Raw genomic sequence first — 23574 nt, 5'->3', positions numbered from 1 at the left:
TGTTCCGCACCAAAGTGGTACGGTAATCCTGTTCTGGAAGTCATGTTACTAGACCATGACGAACCTACAAACTATGACGAAGCGATGATGAGCCCAAATTCGGCAAAATGGCTTGAGGCCATGAAATCTGAGATGGGATCCATGTATGAGAACAAAGTATGGACTTTGGTGGACTTGCCCGATGATCGGCAAGCCATAGAAAATAAATGGATCTTCAAGAAGAAGACTGACGCTGAGGGTAATGTTACTGTCCACAAAGCTCGACTTGTTGCGAAAGGTTTTCGACAAGTTCAAGGTGTTGACAAAGATGAGACCTTCTCACCCGTAGCGATGCTTAAGTTAGTCCAAATCATGTTAGCAATTGCCACATTTTATGATTATGAAATTTGACTAATGGATGTCAAAACTGCATTCCTTAATGGATTTCTTAAAGAAGAGTTATATATGATGCAACCAGAAGGTTTTGTCGATCCTAAAGGTGCTAACAAAGTGTGCAAGCTCCAATGATCCATTTATGGACTGGTGCAAACCTCTCGGAGTTGGAATATACGCTTTGATAGTGTGATCAAAGCATATGGTTTTATATAGACTTTTCGAGAAGCCTGTATTTACAAGAAAGTGAGTGGCAGCTCTGTAGCATTTCTAATATTATATGTGGATGACATATTGTTGATTGGAAATAATACATAATTTCTGGATAGCATAAAAGGATACTTGAATAAGAATTTTTCAATGAAAGACCTCAGTGAAGCTGCTTATATATTGAGCATCAAGATCTATAGAGATAGATCAAGACTCTTAATTGGACTTTCACAAAGCACATACCTTGATAAAGTTTTGAAAAAGTTCAAAATGGATAAGTCAAAGAAAGGGTTCTTGCCTGTGTTACAAGGTGTGAAGTTGAGTCAGACTCAATGCCCGACCACCGCAGAAGATATAGAGAAAATGAAAGTCATTCCCTATGCCTCAGCCATAGGTTCTATCATGTATGCAAAGTTGTGTACCAGACCTGATGTGTGTGTTGCTATAAGTTTAGCAGGGAGGTACCAAAATAATCCAGGAGTGGATCACTGGACAGCGGTCAAGAACATACTGAAATACCTGGAAAGGACTAAGGATATGTTTCTCGTTCATGGAGGTGACAAAGAGCTTATCATAAATGGTTACATCGATGCAAACTTTGACACTGATCCGGATGAATCTATGTCGCAAACTGGATACATATTTATATTGAATGGTGGAGCTGTCGGTTGGTGCAGTTCCAAGCAGATCGTCGTGGCGGGATCTACGTGTAAAGCGGAGTACATAGTTGCTTCGGAAGCATCAAATGAAGGAGTCTAGATATATGAGTTCATATCCGATCTAGGTGTAATACCTAGTGCATTGGGTTCAATGAAAATCTTTCGTGACAATACTGGAGCAATTGCCTTAGCGAAGGAATCCAGATTTCACAAGAGAACCAAACACATCAAGAGACGCTTCATCTCCATCCGCGATCAAGTCAAGGAGGGAGACATAGATATTTGCAAAATACATACAGATCTGAATGTTGCAGACCCGTTGTCTAAGCCTCTTCCATGAGCAAAACATGATCAGCACCAAGACTCCATGGGTGTTAGAATCACTACAATGTAATCTAGATTATTGACTCTGGTGCAAGTGGGAGACTAAAGGAAACATGCCCTAGAGGCAATAATAAAGTTGTTATTTATATTTCCTTATATCATGATAAATGTTTATTATTCATGCTAGAATTGTATTAACCGGAAACTTGATACATGTGTGAATACATAGACAAAACAAAGTGTCCCTAGTATGCCTCTACTAGACTAGCTCGTTAATCAAACATGGTTAAGTTTCCTGACCATAGACATGTGTTGTCATTTGATGAGCGGGATCACATCATTAGGAGAATGATGTGATGGACAAGACCCATCCCTTAGCTTAGCATAATGATCGTTAAGTTTTATTGCTATTGCTTTCTTCATGACTTATACATATTCCTCTGATTATGAGATTATGCAACTCCCGAATACTAGAGGAACACCTTGTGTGCTATCAAACGTTACAACGTAACTGGGTGATTATAAAGATGCTCTACAGGTGTCTCCGAAGGTGTTTGTTGGGTTGGCATAGATCGAGATTAGGATTTGTCACTCCGAGTATCAGAGAGGTATCTCTGGGCCCTCTCGGTAATGCACATCACTATAAGCCTTGCAAGCAATGTGACTAATGAGTTAGTTGTGGGATGATGCATTACAAAATGAGTAAAGAGACTTGCCGGTACCGAGATTGAACTGGGTATGAGGATACCGACGATCGAATCTCGGGCAAGTAACATATCGATGACAAAGGGAATAATGTATGTTGTTATTGCAGTTTGACCAATAAAGATCTCTGTAGAATATGTAGGAACCAATATGAGCATCCAGGTTTCACTGTTGGTTATTGATCGGAGATGTGTCTCGGTCATGTCTACATAGTTCTTGATCCCGTAGGGTCCACACGCTTAACGTTCGATGAGGATTTGTATTATGAGTTATGTGTTTTGGTGACCGAAGTTTGTTTAGAGTCCCGGATGAGATCACGAACATGATGAGCAGTCTCGAAATGGTCGAGAGTTAAAGATTGATATATTGGACGATGATATTTGGACACCGGAATGGTTTCAGAATGGTTCAGGTATTTTTCAGAGAACCGAGGGGTTACCGGAACCCCCCGGGGAAGTATTGGGCCTACATGGGCCATAGGGGAGAGGGGAGGCAGCCCACAAGGGGTGGCCGCGCCCCCCTCCCATAGGGAGTCCGAATTGGACTAGGGGAGGGGGCGCACCCCCTTTCCTTCTCCTCTTCCTCTCCCTTCCCTATTCCCCCCTCCATGAGAAGGAAAAGGGGGGATCCTACTAGGAGTGGAGTCCTAGTAGGACCCCCCCTTGGCGCGCCCCTGGTGGTTGGCCTCCTCCTCTTCCTCCTTTATATATGTGGGCAGGGCACCCCTTGGAGACACACCAATTGTTCCAAGCCGTGTGCGGCGTCTCTCTCCACGGTTTACTCCTCTGGTCATATTCACGTAGTGCTTAGGCAAAACTCTCCCTCGACCCTCTACTGGATCAAGAGTTCAAGGGACGTCATCAAGATGAACGTGTGCTGAACTCGGAGGTGCCGTACATTCGGTACTTTATCGGTTGGATCGCAAAGACGTTCGACTACATCAACCGCGTTAACCTAACGCTTCCGCTTCCAGTCTATGAGGGTACGTGGACACACTCTCCCCCTCTCGTTGCTATGCATCTCCTATATAGATCTAGCGTGATCATAGGGATTTTTTTGAAATTGCATGCTACATTCCCCAACACCTATATGCGGTATTACCTTTTCATCCTAAGTAAATTTGCATGTGCCACCTCTAAAAACTTCAAATAAATATCCTTTTTGTGTGCCTGGATCGTTCATGGAACGACAGGAGGTGGTCGGTATCTTCCATGCTATGCGGGTTATTCTCAGGTTGAGTGTTTATTCACTTGCCACTGCATGAGAAAAAGGACGATAATAGGGATTCCCAGTCCCGAACTCAAATTGCAAATAATTAAACAAAACTCCCCCGGGACTATTGTTGGTATGGACGGCACCTGTTGTTTCGGACAAGCCGGGCAGTGTGATTGTTGGTGGACGGGGAGTAAACCTTTACTTTTATCGCTTGGGAATCGCCGCTAGTGTGCTTAGCATGGAAGATATTGATAACTGATGGTCGTGACGTAAACAAGAATGGTGCATGTCTCAAAATATCATTTACCTCTGTTTTAAAAACTTGAGCTCTGGCACCTCTGCAAATCACTGCTTCCCTATGCGAAGGGACTATCTATTTACTTTTATGTTGTGTCATCACCTTCTAAAATAAGCGCCAGAACCTGAGAGCATTGCTGTCATGCTGATGCATTGTGTGTAGCTAATGTTGGGTGCATCATGACTGGATCTTTTCTACCATGAAGAACAATGTTTAGTCGCTGCTTGAACTTTGGAGGTGCTCTGCATTTATGTTTTGCAGTCTCTGAAAGGGCTAGCGAGATACCGCTATTGTCATATTATATCATGGTTGTTTTGAGAACGTGTTGCTGTTTGAGATATCTTATTATTAATCGCTAGCTTATTATGTCATTGATATGAGTTACTATAATTTTTAGGAGTTATTGTCGGCATGGTTAGTTATAATGTTGGCTGAAAACCTGGATGCTATTTAAGCTTATTTATGCAAACAAGAGCAAAAGAGTTGCTAAAAGTTTTTCTTTTTCACTTTCAGATTATCAACTGAATTGCTTGAGGACAAGCAAACGTTTAAGCTTGGGTGAGTTGATACGTCTCAAATGTATCTACTTTTCCTAACACACTTCCTCTTGTTTTCGACTCTAATTTGCATGATTTGAATGAAACTAACCCCGGATTGACGTTGTTTTTAGCAGAACTACCATGGTGTTGTTTTTGTGCAAAAATAAAAGTTCTCAGAATGGAGCAAAACTTTGCGAGGATTTTTTATACAATAAAAGATAATTTCTGGAGCCAAGAACCACCAGAGGGGGGTGGGGGTACCTGGGGGGGCACAACCCACCAGGGCACGCCTGCCCCCAGGTGTGCCCAGGTGGGTTGTCCCCACCTAGTGGCCTCGCAGACCCTGAAACCAATGCTATAAAATCCCATACTTCCAGAAAAAATGGGGGAGAACGAATTATCGCGTTCCACAAGACGGAGCCGTCGTCACCTCCTGTTCTTCATCGGGAGGCCAGATCTGGAGTCCGTTTGGGGCTCCGGAGAGGGGGATCTTCTTCGTCATCACCAACCCTTCTCCATCTCCAATTCCATGATGCTCCCCATCGGGAGTGAGTAATTCCTTCGTAGGCTCGTTGGTTGGTGAGGAGTTGGATGAGATTCATCATGTAATCTAGTTAGTTTTGTTAGGACTTGATCCCTAGTATCCATTATGTTCTGAGATTGATGTTGCTATGACTTTGCCATGCTTAATGCTTGTCACTTTGGGCCCGGGTACCATGATTTCAGATCTGAACCATTTATGTTATCACCATTATATCCATGTTCTCGATCCGATCTTGCAAGTTATAGTCACCTACTACGTGTTATGATCCGGCAACCCTGGAGTGACAATAGTCAGGACTGTTAGAAATACTACTTTAAGATTATTGTAATAGGATCATTTGCCTAGCATTAGATCACCCAGATATGATTAACAGAGTGGTTCGTGAGATCTTACAAGCTTTCTCGTTGCAGGCACAACATAGCCTATGAAATCAAGTGACGAGGATGAGCAACAGCAGTGGCACCGCGGTGATGTAGTCGTGGAGAGGCAGCAGCTCATCCAGGAGCTTCGCCGGTGGCAGCAGGAAGCCACCGGCATAGCCTTGCGGCGGCCAGAGGTGGAAATGGCCTTTTGATCCCCTTAGCTCTCCTTTTTAGGATCGGTAGTTGAGGTCATGATAAAACTTACCTGTACAAGATGGATCACACGTACAGGGGAAGTACCTCCCTTTTATATGTGGGGGCTAGGGAACAGGGACCGAAACCAATAGGTTGTTTGCACCCCCGATCACAGTGCGTGCCTGAGAGAGGTATGGTGGGCCACACCCCAACTTTTCTCTCGGTTGTTAGTCAAGATCAATTCCAACATTCTCCCCCTTGATCGTAAGGCTAACTGACATCATAAGCCCACTCTTAATAGAAATAATATGCCAAAGTAAGGTGTTGCAATGGCCAATGATGTGCCATTAAACCTCAATACTTACACTATATCATTCTATCTCAAATGGATAACATTTACTTTATGGGAGTTGGTTTATTCGACGGTCCTATTTTCCAGGATCAAAAGGCTGTTTGAACCCATGCCGGCAACATAATTAATAATCATAAAATGGGTGGTAACCCTTTAATACGCGGAACCGCAAAACTTATATAAATCAAACATCATATGTTTGATCCTGGATTCTATCTTTCACAACATAAAATCATATTGTCAATGGTTTTGGCAAAACCATTTAACTTGTTGTTACTCGCATAGAAAACTGTGTGTTCATATTGCAGTAGGTGGCCACAAAATGCTGTCTACCACCATAATTTCGGGAATAAAACTTCTTGACATACAACCTGCCCAATAGCCTCTTAACACGCCACATAATTAAATGCATTATTTCTAATGCCATTAGTGTCATTATAGAGCTATTCCACGATATAGCTCCATATGCGAGAGTGAGGATATAACATAGCGTGGAAACTTTAAGATCCACACACCTCACAGAAACAATGTGTCGATATCCTAGGATATCGAAGTTATTAGACTTCTTATTAGTGAGCATGTAAACTTTATTGTCTTGCATATCTGCAGGACATTTGGTGGATTTTCCAGTTCTCCATTCTGGACTTGTATATTTGCCAATTATCTCGATCACAAACAAGGGCATCTTCATACTTGAATACACATTTCTTCTGACAACTGAAGCATAAGGAAACGGCATTATCTGATCAGTTCATAATGGTTCCTTGGACACTAAAATGTCCATCTATATTTCCCTTGATTTTAGTAGCAGGTGCGATAAGAGTACTATCACATAATATTTTCTTTCGTACTCTATCAAGGTATGTCGTCATAATAAAACTTATACCCCTTTTGGACCTACATCTTGGCGAAACTCGATACAAACAAAGTATAGGGCATGACCAAGATTCTTTATGTCATAGATAGAAGATAGAAAATTCTTGTCCCGCCAAAAATATTCCATCTTCTCAAGGTAGTATACTTACTCCCCCTAGTTTTATGGTTTGAGTCTCCCGACGCTCTTCTTATTTCATAATTGAATTTCTTGGGGCAACATACCTTGTGTTAACTTCACCTATTTGATGAAACCTTATGGTTAAGTCATACATACATTCTTAACTTAGTCAACACAAGAGTATGTTATAATAATAACACAAGCGTCAAAACAACTCACTGAGGAAACTCTATTGAGTTCCATACATCATTAGAGCTCAATATCACACAAGCCTCTAAGATGATCATTCACAAACATTATGAATCACATAGAAATTGTTAAGTCTCAACATTGAGTATTGCAATATGCATTTCTTCTCAACTTACATGATGCGTATGAACAAAACTCTAATGGAGTTATCCTTAAGATTCATGTTCATACGCTCCAGTTACCAGATGATCACATTATTGGAAAAATGGAAAATATATCTTGATAATAATCATTTCAGTTCTAAAACATAACACCATTGGGCCGAAGATGGAAAAGAACTAAATGAATTGTGACAAAGGATTATAAACGACGATAGTCAGAAATATAACCACGAGCCACATGATACTGGAAAAAAAACTTGCCCCTTGAGTGAAGTGTGACATATGATTATAAATGATGTTGGTCATATATATAATCAACATGTTACATCATGATGTTCATTAGACTAGCATGCTTCACTTTAGCATTCATGTGTGCTTCATAATGCTAATAAGGGATTAAGTGCACATTATATATAACATAATAAAAGGAGTAATTTTATTCATTCTTCTAAATAAGACTTGTTGCATCTTAATTAGAGAACTGACACTAGTATGTTCTTTTCATACATTCTCCAACAAATACTTCTCGTTGGTTCCATCTTTAATTAGAGAATTAACATACATATTTGGATCTAAGTAGGAGAAGTGAACGTGATATATCTCATATTAAATGAGGCTTCCATTCTCCCCCTCGAAATGTGGTCTAAAGCCACAATTCGATGAGGTCTCATTATTTACACTTCTCTTAAACCTTTAATTGTAACGTAATGCATAATCTTTACAAATGATCCATTCGAAAAACATAACTTGTCTCACCCTAGAATGGGACTAACATTACGTAATTGCAGCTGACTTAATAACATACAAAATCATGCCATATGTTGGAGAGACAAAAGATAAGTTTCTCCAATGACTATAAGCATGAATAAACATCATCAATTAGATGGAGAATTAAGCATCCCCAAATCCTAGTGAAGTAACACAATAGATTTAACTTTAAACTCCATTGCATTAGTAATGTGCATGATAGCACATGCATCTTGAAACCTCTCCCAATGTCTGCCTTATGATCATGATTAACATCCTTTAACCTTGCTGGCAGAAAAGCATTGGGAGATTCCTTACATGAGACAATGATCTCCACTCTCCATATGAAACAATTATTTACATAAGGTTTGCCTATGCCAAAAATGGAATTTGGCATCATTATTAATGTTCATTGCTATAAAAGCAAAGTACATCATTATGAACATCAAAGCAAAACATCAAGCATGAATTAACCATGCAATGAGATGAATAAAAAATATTCTTAATTTTTATTATAATATGTATTATCGTTGGGCAGAAAAGCAGAAAAGAATCTTATTCATTCATAAATGACACATGAAAATAATCAACGTTGGTTAGAATATGGTCAAGCGCCATTATGAATTATTATTTTATTAAATCTCTAATCCATATTGATTAGAGAGACATAAAATCACATAAAAGCCAACAAGAACATCAACTAAAATTGATAACCATCATTAACATAAAGCAACAATATAGTGCAATTCATTGTGTCATAGGACACAAGGATACATAACGTGTTGTAGACATCTTGAACTTCAATTTTGACGATTAATGGGCATTTAAAAAATTAAACATAAGTGTGAAAATTATCATAAATTCTGAGTGACATTCAATAAAAAATGGCATTGGAATTAACATATAATATAAATTCCATCGCCAAAGAATAAACATTAAACTTACTACATTCAGTCTAAAAAGACACTAATATTGCCATCATGACATCATAACATTTTCCAAATAATAAAATTTGGACGTAAATTTTCATAAGGATTCACAAAATAACAATATTTGGCAACAACATGTACTGTGGCAAAAAAATTCCTTTCTTTAGGGAATTGATCACAACCCCATGAACATTATTTAGAGTCTTTATATGCATATTTCAATAATGCACATCATAATAAAATGGCATGAAATGCACCAAATAAAAACTTCAGTCTTGCCCAATAGGCGTATCGCCGCAATATTATTATGATGCCAAAAACTGAACCATGTGACCATCACATTCCCCTCGAGGTGGCCTCAGCCCATTCGAAATGATCACATCATTAAGAAATTCCACTAGGATGGCATCACCACAAACTTCACACTCAAATAAAGTTTCCAAATAAAATATTAATGTTTAGAAACTTAAATGAGTGACTGAAAAAAATGCTCAATGTTTTAACATTAAGATTTCATCATTGTTATAATACTTGAAAAGTGATGACCATAAAAGGTGCCTTTAAATGACATCAACATGCACGTCATATTAAATTTTCTAGAATAAAATTTCCCGTTGATTCCATTTAATTCAGAAGATTTAAACATAATTATAGGCACTTTAAAACTCATCACTGCAAAAACATTATTTGAAACTTAATGAATGCACTAAAACTGCACAAAATGCCTTAAGAACATAATTTGACCTATAATCATCCATGTATTTTTATTAATAAATCTTCATCATCATTAAAGGATTGCCATGAAAATTACATAAACATTAATTGTGCATTAGTTTTCTAAGCAAAACTTGTCGTTGGTTCCATTGTACTAAGAAAACTAAAACACAATTTAGAACTTAATTTTTCTGGCAATTTTCTATCTATAACAGTGAAAAAGACTTTCTTAGAATAAACTTAATTACAGAATTGCACTGAATAAAAGAAAATACGTGCAGAACATAAATTTTTTGGCCCAATACAGCCCATGGCTACCGTTAATTCATTCGGCCCAGCTCAAAAGACATTAACATTAGAAAAAAATGTTTCCTGCCAGGATAAGACAAGCTGGGCCGCAACCCAGCTGCAGAAGCGGCCTTTTAAGCGCCCGAAGGCCTGTTCGGATCTGCGCGTCGGCCTCAGCCGTTGGATCAAGCCGAAGGCCCCGATCCTCCCGGGCCAGAGCAAAACAACACAGGGTCAAAACCCTAGCGGCATCTCCCCTCATCTCCCCCGATTTTCATGGAGCAGCAACACAAAGGCGACCAAAACAGCGATCCGAGGTACTCCGGCCATGGCGGTGCGGCAGCTCCGTTTGTCGGAGCAGCGTGTCTGGCTCAAGGCCGTGCGCTCCTCTGCCGAACGGCACCAGCCATGTCGAGCTCATGGCGAGACCCGGACTCCTTCAGCGCCTGGGATGCGGGAGGAATCTCGTCGGCGGCTGCCAATGCAAGTATTCCACGGCGACAGTGGCGTCAACATGCAAGGCACAGAGGCCGGCTGACACATGTGTCCATGAGCACATCAGCTGCGGCCGCAATCTTCCCGAGAGACGGCGGCGTCGCCGGCGTCGATGCCCAGGCACGGCGGCGGCTGTGCTGGACCCCGACGCGGCGTCATCAAGGTGAGCGCTTAACCTTTTGTCCTTTCATTTCAACCTTTGGGTTCCAAAATTTGGCGATTTGATTTCTAGAGATTTGCATTTGGGGATTTTCAATCTAGGGTTAGGGTTGCATGATTGGGAAAAATGGGGATTACTTAAAAAACGATTCCCCTCCTTCTAATTGCTTAAACTGGGCTAAGAGTGCTAATTAGATCATTGAAACAAAATGCGGAAGCAAGGCTTAATTAATCTAACAAAATAGATTGAAATTTTTGTCTAATTAGCATTCACCCATAGCAATTAGGCCTTGACCGAAACCAATTAACCTGAACATATTTCATTGACCTAGCAGGGGGCATTAATCTGTAGGCATTAACCATCGTTCTTAATCCAAAATCATTATGAATTAACCATGACCATTAACGTAAACAGAACGTCAGGGATCTAATCTAGGCATAAACATGCTCTGATGCCAACGTTCGAAATACTACTTTAAGATTATTGTAATAGGATCATTTGCCTAGCATTAGATCACCCAGATATGATTAACAGAGTGGTTCGTGAGATCTTACATGCTTTCTCGTTGCAGGCACAACATAGCCTATGAACTCCAGTGATGAGGATGAGCAACAGCAGTGGCACCGCGATGATGTAGTCGTGGAGAGGCAGCATCTCATCCAGGAGCTTCGCTGGTGGCAACAGGAAGCCGCCGGCACAGCCTTGCGGCGACCAGAGGTGGAAACGGCCTTCTGATCCCCTAAGCTCCCCTTTTTAGGATCGGTAGTTGAGGTCATGATAAAAATTACCTGTAAATGATGGATCACACATACAGGAGAAGTACCTCCCTTTTATATGTGGGGTCTAGGGAACAGGGACCGAAACCAATAGGTTGTTTGCACCCCCAATCACAGTGCGTGCCCGAGAGAGGTATGGTGGGCCACACCCCAACTTTTCTCTCGGTTGTTAGTCGAGATCAATTCCAACAGGGACCACTCCCGGTGATGACCGTAGTTTTGAGGAGTTCATGTATTCAACGTGTGTTAATGCTTTGTTCCGGTTCTCTATTAAAAGGAGGCCTTAATATCCTTTAATGTCCAATTGGACCTCGCTGCCATGGGAGGGTAGGACAAAAGATGTCATGCAAGTTCTTTCCATAAACACGTATGACTATTTATGAAATACATGCCTACATTATATTTATGAACTGGCGCTAGTGCCGTATTGCCCTAGGTTATGACTGTCACATGAAGAATATAATCCAACAAATCGCCGACCCAATGCCTTTGAATTTCTATCATATTGTTTCTGCTAAGTTACTACTTCTATCGTTACTGTTGCACTTGCTACAAAATTTGTGCTATCATTGTTACCGTTGCTATTGCTATTGTCACTACTATCAAAACTATCGTATTACTGTGCTACTGATCACTTTGCTGCAGATAATTAATCTCCAGGTGTGGTTGAATTGACAACTCAGTTGCTAATACTTACAAATATTCTTTGGCTCCCCTTGTGTCAAATCTATAAATTTGTGTTGAATACTCTACCCTCGAAAAGTGTTGTGATACCCTATACTTGTGGGTTATCAATATGCTCAATGACAGATGGACTAAGGTCCTAGCCGCTGAAGAAGGATATGTCTTTGAGTGCCAAACAAAGAGTTATCCCAAACGCAGGCTACTGCCACAATTCGACGACGAGGCCTTTGAGCCAATACCGTCAAAATACAATCAGGCTGATCAACCAGACTGACCACCACATGGACGAGACAAAACGGCTAATTATGCCGTACACCAGCCCGCGCCCCCTCACCATAGAGGCAAGGAGTCAGCGCCTCCGGCTACACGTATGACCTACATCAGGACCCGACCAATAGAGCCTGCCAGACCAGATCAATCTATGGATCAAGAGGACGTGCCCCAACTCGAGATGAAAGCCATCAAGCCTGGAACGACAAACATAACCAAGTCCGAGATCAGCACAGAACACAGGTGTCATCCAAAATCCGTCGCGATGTCGCCCTATACAAAGGGCAATTCCGTCGGTACACAAACATGCAAACATGCCAGCTGAGATCGATGGATGGTTGGATGAAACGATAGGTCAATTCCATCGAGTCTATAACTGCAACGACGCGAGCATCTGGGACATGCATTAGCACATGCTGCAGGTGATTAGATAATATAGTAGCACCAACGGCCAGCTGTGCGTGATTAGATACTGCCATGTGAGATCGATGGATGGAACGACAGGTACGTGCAACTGCATGCATGTGAGATCGACGGATGGAATGATACGTACGTGCAACTGCATGCATGTGAGATCGAGTCCATATCCACGAGTAAAGGCTGTTGCATGCATATGGCAGCAAGCCAGCCAGCCAGTGTATGTGCAACTGCTGCGAGGCAAAGCGCCTAGATGGGCCGTGCACTGATCTTCGGCCTTCATGAAGCCGAAGACCACTCTTTGGTCTACACATGGCCTAAGACCACTCTTCGGCCAACAATAAACCGAAGCTACTATCTTCAGCCGAACTGACCACTCTTCGGCCAACGGCAGGCTCAAGAGCTCTCTTCGGCCAACGGTAGGCCGAAAAGGCCCTTTTTGGCCAACAGGGGGCCGACAGGGTCATAATTTCGATTTTTATGCATTAAGGCATATAGTTTCCGAATTTGCTATAAATTCATCATACTTTCAAAAAAATCATGGAACTGGGACCAGAGGACGGGCCGCCGTTCGCGTCGGTGCCAGAGTCGCTGCCGGTTTTCCTTAAGACCTCGATTTAGCGGTTCGACGGGCTGGTGGACGCCGACGATGTGCTCGTCAATTCATTCAGTGACATCAAGCCAACGGTGAGCCATACACTCATGCTACTTGTGTGCTCCTGCCACACAAATCGTTTGTTCTGCTTATTTAGGGGTGGTTTGGTCTGTTAAACTGGTTATTAGGCTTGGTAGATACTTTGATAGTCACTATAAAGAAAGTTAAATAATTTCTCCAATCCAATTGAGTTTATATGACATGCACAAATTCAAGATCTACTTCGACAACCACTGAGATTAATATATACCAAAAAAGGCTTTCGCCCCGCTTTATATATAAAGAAAAGAGCATCAACAACCCAGTACAACACATGCCCACAGGACACACACATACACCCAAGGCATGATACATAGGCGTTGAGCACAGCAACACCACCCCTAGCACTACATAAGCAACCGAGGGCCTCAACCGTGAACACGCCACCTCGAATAGATGAAGCTACATACGAAGAACCGTGGGCTCCAAGGCGGTGCCATCAGGAAGGTTACGACACCGAAGCGCCGCCACTGCCCGACCCAAGGATCAGAGTTTCCCTTGGAGCAACATGATGGGTAGTGAGAGCCACGACGATGCCTTCAAGAAGGGAACAAGCTTCGTCGCTGCCGATCCGTCCGAAGATAGAAATATTTTCACCCCGGCAAATATTCACCACCACCGAACGTCACACCCTAGCTACCACGCCGCCCACACGGCCATGGCCACCAGGCAGCACCAAGCCACGGGCTCTGACCATGAGCACCGCGACACCACCACCAGGGCCGCCGCCCCGGCATCCAGGACCTGTTGTCGGGCGTGAGACAAGCTCAGTCCTGCTGCCGGGCGAGAGATGAGCGATGGGCCGCACCTGGGAGAGGGCCAACCCTCCGATGAAGGTAGCGCCTGAACGACGGGGAGAGGAATCGAAGGTCGTCAAGGGAGCTCAACGACAGGCCGACGCCGAAGAAGTCTAGCCACCGCCGTGAAATGACCTAGACCACCGCCATGAGCCACCACCATGTCGTGGCAACCCACATCCACGTAGGGACCCCGAGGGGCAGACCCGAACCAGCGCCACCACCCTCGCTGCCAACGGCCGCCGCACGCAAGGTCGGCCGAAGCCCACACCGCAGCCAATGCCACCACCGGCACGAACCACTACCACCACGCCGCCACTCCAACGATCACCGCAGAGACGGCCGATCACGGCCCAAGCTGCCCACAAAGCACCCATCCCGCGCCGCCCGCCAGATCTGGCCGCCGCCGCAACAGCCGCTGCCAGCTCCTATCCGGGCACGCCCCGCCCCAGCGCAGCCCACCGTGCCACCAACAGGGCACCGAGCCTCCGCCATGCCGACCCGCCACCGCGTCACCGCGTCCCGCGCACCACAGTGCCTAGGCCCAACAACGCCGACCTGTGACAGCCGCTGTCGAGTGAGCGGGTGAGAAGTCACCGCCGCCGGCCTGGCTTCGCCCGACTGTGCCCTCTAGCGACAGCGGGAGAGGGAGGAGGTGAGGGGGAAGGGAGAGGCGGACAACAGCTAGGGTTCCTCCCCTACCGCCCGTGGGAGCACCAGAGAAGGAGGGGCTACAGTCCTCTTTGACCGTCTCCTTTTTTCAGGAGAAAGATCAAGACTATTATATATGCTACATACAATACAAAACTGTATAGGTGGGAACTATTCTAATATGTGGATCCAATGGTATGATTTTTTTGTCATATGAATCATAGTTGGTTGCTCAAATTGATCGTCAAAACTAATCTTAGAATATGCGTGTGACTTATGACCAAAATGAAGGGAGTGGGTTTTAAATTAATTTTGATCATCGACACTATGGAACCCAAACAGGAGGTGGATTACAAGAAGTTAACATGGAGAGCGAAGACTACACGTCCCACCTGGCCATCATTTTATCTCGGCGATGATTGCCTGCCATCCAACAAGTCTTATGTTTTCAACCTTTTTGTTTTTGATGCAGCATGCATGGGTTGGCTTGAAAAGCAGAGCATCTCCTCTTTTGTGCTTGTATTTGTAACATCCCAAAATTCTAAATTCGGGAATGTTATATTAAATAAATAGTTATGGTTGTTTGTTTGATTGTTGTGTGAACGATTGTGTGAAATTGAGTAGAATTTGAAACTTTTTGAAAGCTGAATGAGAGGGAATAAAAGGAAATTCCCAAGACTTTCATCATGCATTTTGTTCCATGAATTCAAATTCATTTAATCACATATCATAAAACCCTAGAGTGAAGATGATATGACTTCTTCCATTTATAGAAATGAAAAGGGGCTTGAAAATGATTTGAATTCCATTTGAAATATTTTCAAACTAGGAACTTCATGCAACTCAATGATTTCCATAAGATAAGATAAAATGACTTCTTCAAAGAGGAGTTGGAAGTTTAAAAGAAACATTCTGAAAGTCCCTTTGAAAACCATGTGGAATCCATTTTCTATTTAAAGTTAAGGAATTTCCCAAATTTCAAATTTCTTCAAAAATATTCACACATGAGAGGAGCAATCTGACACGTAAATTCAGTGTCAATTTGAATCAACGTGAAAATCATAAGGGATTTGTGAAATATTTTAAATTCAAATTCAAAGCTATTTGGAGTTATTTTTAAAATTATTTTCTCCTAAAACAAAAATAAAAATATGGGAATAAGGGTAAAATGATTCCCTTCAATGAAAAATTGGGAGAAAATTTGAAATCATTTTGGTATTTAAAAAAATTATTTGCATTTTAAATGCAATAGTAGGACTATTTTCATTCTTTGAATTTTTGCGTATTTTATTTGGACTTGAAAAATAGTCCATGTTTTAGGATTTCTTTTTCTGCAATTTTGATATATTATATGTCTATATAATACTTTTTATTTTATTTGGTTTATTCCTTTATTCCTTTTTATGTTTTATTTAAAAAACAAAAAATGGCCGAAGCCAACGGACCGAGGCGCACCTCCCCCCCTCTCTCTCTCTTCCAGGCCCGCTTAGCGCCGCGCATGCCGAATCTCCTCTAGATTGGCTACTCGATTCGTTTCCTTCCCATCCCTTTCGCTGAAGCTGGGACCCACCTAGCCAACCGAATCGTTGTCGCACTCACCTTCCCCAACTCCCTAATCCCCTGTCTTACCTCGCAGGAGCGAATCCCTGTCGTGCTACCCTGCCATTCCAGTATGCCCCCTACACCAAGAAACCTCGCCATATAAAGCCCCGCTCTCCCTCACACAATTCCACCCTTGGCGCCCTTCTCCGACGCCCTCACACTCTCGCAATCCCTCGCCGGTGACCCGCGTATGCCGCCGCCTCGCCGGGCTCGCTCCACCACCCACGTCCACTCTCGACCCCCGCCGTCGCCACCTCCGAGTCCATCGTGCTCCGCCGCATCACCTGGACGCTTCGCCTGACGCCGAAGACCACCAGAGCGTCCGCCTTGTTCGTGCCCGACGCCGTGCTGCCCAACTCCGGCGACCTCCTCCACTGTAAGCCATCGGTCCCGCCCCACTGTTAGATCGAGATTTGACGCGTAGGATTAGGCCGTATTTTTTATTTTACTTCCTTTTGTTAACTTGCGATCGTCTGAGTAGCAAACGAACTGATCGCTCTCTGACTATAGCGCCAGAAAAGCTCCCGTCGGTATTTCCCCAAAGAGGAAGGGTTGATGTAGCAAAGCGAAGGTAGGTATTTCCCTCAGTGAAGAAACCAAGGTTATCGAACTAGTAGGAGAACCAAGGAACACAACGTAAACATCACCTGCACACAAATAACAACACCACGCAACCTGACGTGTTAAAGGGGTTGTCAATCCCTTTCGAGAAACGATGCCAAAAATTGGTAATGGATTGGAACAATAGATCAAAAATAAAATAACGTGCAACAAATTATTTTTGTATTTTTGGTTTAATAGATCTGAATAAAAATGCAAAGCAAAAGTATATCGCAAGCAAATATATGAGGAAGAAGACCCGGGGGCCATAGTTTTCACTAGTGGCTTTTCTCGAGAAAGATAGCAAACGACGGGTGAACAAATTACTGTTGGGCAATTGATAGAACCTCAAATAATTATGACAATATCCAGGCAATGGTCATTACATAGGCATCACGTCCAAGATTAGTAGACCAACTCCTGCCTGCATTGGCTACTATTACTCCACACATCGACCACTATCCAGTATGCATCTAGTGTATTAAGTTCATGGAGAAACAGAGTAATGCAATAAGAACGATGACATGATGTAGACAAGATCCATTTATCTATTGCGTAGATATAGATCCCATCTTTTTATCCTTAGTAGCAACGATACATACGTGTCGGTTCCCTTTCTGTCACAGGGATCAAGCACCGTAAGAACGAACCAACTACCGGGCACGTCTTCCCATTGCAAGATAAATAGATCAAGTTGTCCAAACAAAACCCAAATATCGGAGAAGAAATACGAGGCTATATAAGATCATGCATATAAGAGATCAAAGAAACTCAAATAACTTTCATGGATATAAAAAGATATGACTGATCATAAACTCCAAGTTTATCAGATCCCAACAAACACACCGCAAAAAAAGTTACATCATATGGATCTCCAAGAGATCATTGTATTGAGAATTCAGCGAGTGAGATAAAGCCATCTAGATACTAACTACGGACCCGAAGGTCTACAAAGAACTACTCACGCATCATCGGAGAGGCACCAATGGAGGTGGTGAACCCCATCCAAGATGGTGTCTAGATTGGACCTGGTGGTTATGGACTCTACGGCGGCTGGATGAATATTTCATCGACGCTTCTGGGGTTTTGGTATTTTTGGGGTATTTATAGAGCAAAGAGGCGGTCCGGGGGGTACCCGAGGTGGGCACAGCCAACCAGGGCGCGCCTAGGCCTCCTGGCGCATCCTGGTGTGTTGTCCCCTCCTCGGGACTCCCCCAGGTGCAACCAGGGGCCAACATATTCCTTCTAGTCCATAAAAAATCTCCGTAATGTTTCATGGCATTTGGACTCCATCTGATATTGATTTTCTGCGATGTAAAAAACACGGAAAAAATAGGAAGTGGCACTTGGCACTATGTCAATAGGTTAGTACCAAAAAATGATATAAAATGATTATAAAACATCCAAGATTGATAACAAAACAGCATGTAACAATAAAAAATGATAAATACGTTGGAGACGTATCACGAACCTCGGCCAACCATAAGCTACCACGTGGCCCATGGCCAGCCATATCGTTTTAGTTTTTTCAGTTTCTGTTTTAAAAATGGATGTAGTTTCAATTTTAGAATCTTAATATCTTTTAATTTCTAGATCCAAATTGATTGATTCTTTTTGCTGTAGTTTCAAAATTTTATGAAGTTTCTTTTGATGCACTTGGTTTTCAAATTTGAATTTCATTAAATTTGTTCAATCCACAAATTTGGCCATATCTTGAGTTTTAAAATATATTTTTGATTGATTCTCTTTGCTACTGTTTACTTATTAATTTATTTATTCGGTACCATATAGTGATTTATTTTTAGTTTATTTTAAATTAGGATTTTACTTAGTTTTATTTTAATTTTTCTTTGTTGTTTTTAATATTTTTAAATTATTTCTTTTGTCACTTTTGACAAATTTGTTTTATGTTTCTATTAGTCAACACTAGCCACTTTTATTTGTAGTTGAAAATAATTTTTATTTTAATTTCTTTTATTTTTACTTGAAACCTTATTTTTTTATCATAGTAGGAGTTTTATAAATGCTTTTAGGTTAATTCTTTTTGCATAGAAAACTTTGTCCAAATTTCTTTCTGTTATTTTAATAAAACTTAATTTATTTTCTGTTAATTTAATAGTGTGGTATTTGTCCTTGTTGTTAAGTTTACTTAGGACAAAAAGTGTTATGTTGTTTGTAGTAAAACCCTATAGTTTTCCTTTAGAGTTTTATTTTGAAGTTTTTCATTGGATCTTATTTGGGTTCTTTGATTTCATTATTGTTTCATATTGGCTTTTAATTTTGGTTGTATATTGATTGTTAGTATTGCTTGCTAGAATGCTTGCTTATGTGAATGTCATTTTTGTTAATATAGATTTCAACGGGTTGACGAATAGTTCTATGACATCATTTTCTGAGAGTATTATAAATCTTCATCAAGTAATACCAGACAAGTTCACTTTGACCATTTGTTATTACCTAAGTTTTATTTGTATGTAGTATTACCCTTTCAACTTTTCCTCTAGTAGTGATATTGAATTCTTGTAGATGAGTAGAATGCATGAGGTAGGAACCCATCTCCCTGTTATCAAGCCTGGGAAATTATTTAGTTTTAATGCTACGCTCTAGCGGACGGGGTTTGGTAAGAGTGCTCGGGAGTCATGTGAGAAGGAGGACTCCACATCAATGAAGAAAACTTCAAGATGACTCTATGTCAATGACGACCACTTCATGATGGCATCTTCAAGGCCTGCATCTTCAAGACCTCAACACTTCAAGACTAGAGACAAGATTTCAATACACACTACTGGGATGGACTGGTTATGAGGCACCCTGGAGTACCCAGTGGATGCCTAATGAGATGGAGTAGGCCAGTACTCATGAGGAAAGTTCCGCCAAGACTCAAAGAGACTGAAGAATACTTCATGCCCGGAAGCTTACCTATGCATCCACAAGTCATTATGGGCTCTGGCTTGGTTGACCTTTGTTGTGACTCTCACTGGACCAGTGCCAGTAGATGTAGAACTATGGTAGGATTGGATGGGCACTGGGCATAGGTCAGTGGAACTCTTCGAAAGACCATGTTTCGTTCATCCCATCCTCAGACATCAGGCAATGCGAGGAAATAAAAGGAGAGAACGATTCTTGTAGGTAAAGTGCACAACACTCTGCAGAGTTAAAACCTAATTGATTAGCCGTGTCCACGGTTACAGACAATTTGAGCCTCTGGACTTGGATCTATCTCTGAACTCTCAATACCAGACTATTAATTAATTATGGGCCACTTATACTGAATTGGTGTTATGAGACAACGGTTGGCGGAACCATGTCATAGTAGATAACTCTATAGTGAAGATTTCTTGACAATCCTTTGATGTAGGGAAAATAAAACCAACTTTTATGCAAAAACCTCAGACACAGAGCCACAAAGCCATATTGCATATAGTATAGTTTTATCATCTGCTTTCTTATTGTGATCTTACCTGTACATTCACTATACTGACCTACATGGCTGCAACGTCTCATGTTGCAAGATTTCTACAACAAGTACGAGTACGATATAGGGTTATGGTCCACACTCAACTTGTTGTTGGCGTTGATGGGACTCCACACCCCTATTGATATGTTTCCGCTGTGACATAAAGTATACTCTGGATCTACGGTACTTATTTTACATGTGATGTTATGGTATTTCATCGAAGTACTGTTTGTACCAGCATACTGATCTATGGATGGCACAGAAAGCATGGAGACTTGACCGTATTGGGTTGGGTCACTACAGTATCATATGGGAGTTATCCAAACTATGACGTGACTCAGTTGGAGGATCTTGGCAATGGACTATGCAATTCTAGCAAACCTTTCCTTTGGGTTGTTAGATCCGATGAGGCACACAAGTTATCTGATCAACTCAAGGTGAAATGTCAGAAGAATGGATTAATTGTTTCTTAGTGCCCCCAGCTTGAGGTTCTAGCACACAAGGCCATTGGTATCATATCATAAGACATATTTATTTTCATTTTCATTTGAAAATGAATTAAAAGTGTTGCTAAAATGGGGAAATAACAATGACATTCTAATCTTTATTTCATAAATATATGTGTGGTTGTTTTGTTGCCCACTGTGGATGGAACTCGACACTGGAGGCAGTTGTCTCCGGTGTACCTCTTGTGGGAATTCCGCACTCAGCGGACCAACCCACCACTAGGGTATGGGTGTGTGATTGCGGAAGAGTGAAAATGGATCACTAATGAGTGCGGAGGTCGAGAGGTGTATTCGAGATGTCATCGATGGGGAGAAGAAGGACGAGTATAAAATGAATGCTATGAAGTGGATGCAAAAGGCTAAGAAGGCAGTGCGAGAAGGAGGAACCTCAAACAATCATATTGCTGAATTCTCTACCAAGTATTCCTAATTTAAAGTTTCAATAATGCAATATTTATTTGGAAATAAGCTAGTAGGCAATGGTTTCAGGCACATAACTTTAGAGGAGACGAAATTTTCCATATGTAATTAGAGTGCTATCTTATCACCGTTTTGAAGGGTGTTGAAATTTTCATATATAATTTGAGAGTGGAAAGTTGGTTCCACATTATACCATGATGCATGATAGGATTGTAAAGTTCGCGTGACAAAGGGCATCGAAGAAAGGGGTGGAAATTATCCTCCGGTTCTACTCCACAAACTGGACATAGATCATCATTTTCCAAACCCCTGCTAATTTTTTTCTGCCAGGTCGGTAATGCATTTTTTGCAACTTGCCATGCATGGTTATGGACGGTCGAGGGCACGTCACACAACCCTTCCAGCAAGAACGACGCCTATCTGGCAAAGAACTAGACCTACTATATGGTCCTTTGTGTGCTTCCTTGAAAGCTAATTGTAAGATCTTTACAGAGAATATCCCAAACTTGCTAGGTCCCCACGCGAGTGTATCCCAAACGGCACTGGAGACGGGAGACCGCGGGCGTGCGGCTGCACGGTGCATGGAGCTCGCGGCTGGAGCGGAGCGTGCCGCGGCGGGATGACACGCTGGGGGAGCGGGTGCGAGGGGATCCTTCCCTGGTGGCGCGCAAGAGCGGGTGAAACCGCGTGTGAGGGGCGGTCGGAGATGGTGATGGTCATCCGGGGCCTCACGGCGGAAGCGAGGCGGAGCCGCGTGGAGGAGAAGGCCACGGGATACAGCGAGCAGGTGATGGTAGCCATGGTTGAACCGGAGCGCATCAGTGACCGGGGCGGAGCAGCGCACTGGAAACAATGGCTTTTTTGCACCAAGGCTAGCAGCGTGAGGGAACGAAGCAGGAACTAGCAGAGGCGAGCATTGAGCTACGACTCGGTGTGGAGGTGTTGGCCATGGGACCGACCGACCATTGGTGGTGCTGGCGAGAGAAAAAGGCAGGAACGGGAGGCCAGGAGCATGGGGATTTCATGGGGAAGGGGAGAACGAGGGAGCGGGAGAACAGAGCGTCCGCGAGCATGATGATGTGAGGAGAGCCCCTAGGGTATTTTAGCAACAGAGGCCCAGGATAAAGTGGCACTGTGGCCGACGGTGGTGCACTGTTGATGATGATGTGCACTATAGATGATGATGATGATGAACAGTGCACAGTGCTCCACTATTCTCCAATAGTGCACTACTGCAGGGTATGACCGTCTGCGTGTGTCCGATGGGACGTGGAAGTTGACTTCGGGCAGCCGGCTTGCTGGAGAAGTCGGCCGCAGGTGCGAGCCGGTGTAGTCGGCCCAGGCAGGCCGGCACCGCATCCGGTTCGCCGTCTTGGGATTACCCGGGGGTCATCCCCCCGATAGCTAGTTCAGGGGCTACTGAGGGAGTCCTGGATTAGGGGGTCCTCGGGTGTCCGGGCTACTGGATATGGGCCGCACTGACAGGCCGTGAAGATACAAGGCAGAAGGCCTTCCCCTGTGTCCGGGTAGGACTCTCCTATGCGTGGATGGCAAGATCGTGTCCGGATATGTAATTTCATTCTTTGTAAACTGACTTTGTACAAACCTAGGGCCCTCTGGTGTTTATATAAACCAAAGGGTTTAGTCCGTAGAGGTCATTAGAATTCATAAAGGCTAGACAGCTAGGGTTTAGCCATTATGATCTCGAGGTAGATCAACTCTTGTAACCCCTATACTTATAAAATACAATCAAGCCGGACGTAGGGTTTTACCTCCATTAAGAGGGCCCGAACCTGGGTAAACATCGTGTTCCCCCTGTCCCTTGTCACCTTCAATCCTCAGACGCACAGTTCGGTACCCCCTACCTATGATCGACCGGTTTTGACACCGACAGCGGTCGCTAGCCGGCTAGGCCCATGCGCCATTGACGACACCGATGCTCGCCACCGCCTCGACCAGCTCGCCCTCTCCTTAGAGCTGGAGGAGAACAACGCAGTAGGGCCGGCTTGCTTCCACTACAAAAAAAGATACATCCGTGACATTTTGGGCTGAACAAAAAAAATCGGCCATATTTATGACACTTCTATGACGATAATTGTGACAAAACCCGGTATCATCATAGATGTGGTGGGGTCCTACTTCTATGACAAAAAATCATGACAAAAAATGGGCTTTTCGTCCTGGGCGGGCTGGAGACGCAACTGCATGACACTCTTTGGGCTGTCCATGACGGAAAAACCGTGGTAGA

The 23574-nt window shown here is 42.9% G+C and overlaps 1 pseudogene; it reads left to right on the top strand.

The window, feature by feature from the left end:
* The first annotated feature begins 13139 nt into the window (after nt 1–13139).
* On the top strand, nt 13140–21336 carry LOC125555679 (annotated as a pseudogene).
* Nucleotides 21337–23574: the final 2238 nt, after the last annotated feature.

This window comes from Triticum urartu, chromosome 5 (genome assembly GCF_003073215.2).
Source record: "Triticum urartu cultivar G1812 chromosome 5, Tu2.1, whole genome shotgun sequence".
NCBI classification, from domain to species: domain Eukaryota; kingdom Viridiplantae; phylum Streptophyta; class Magnoliopsida; order Poales; family Poaceae; genus Triticum; species Triticum urartu.
This window is presented reverse-complemented; position numbering and strand designations above follow the sequence as displayed.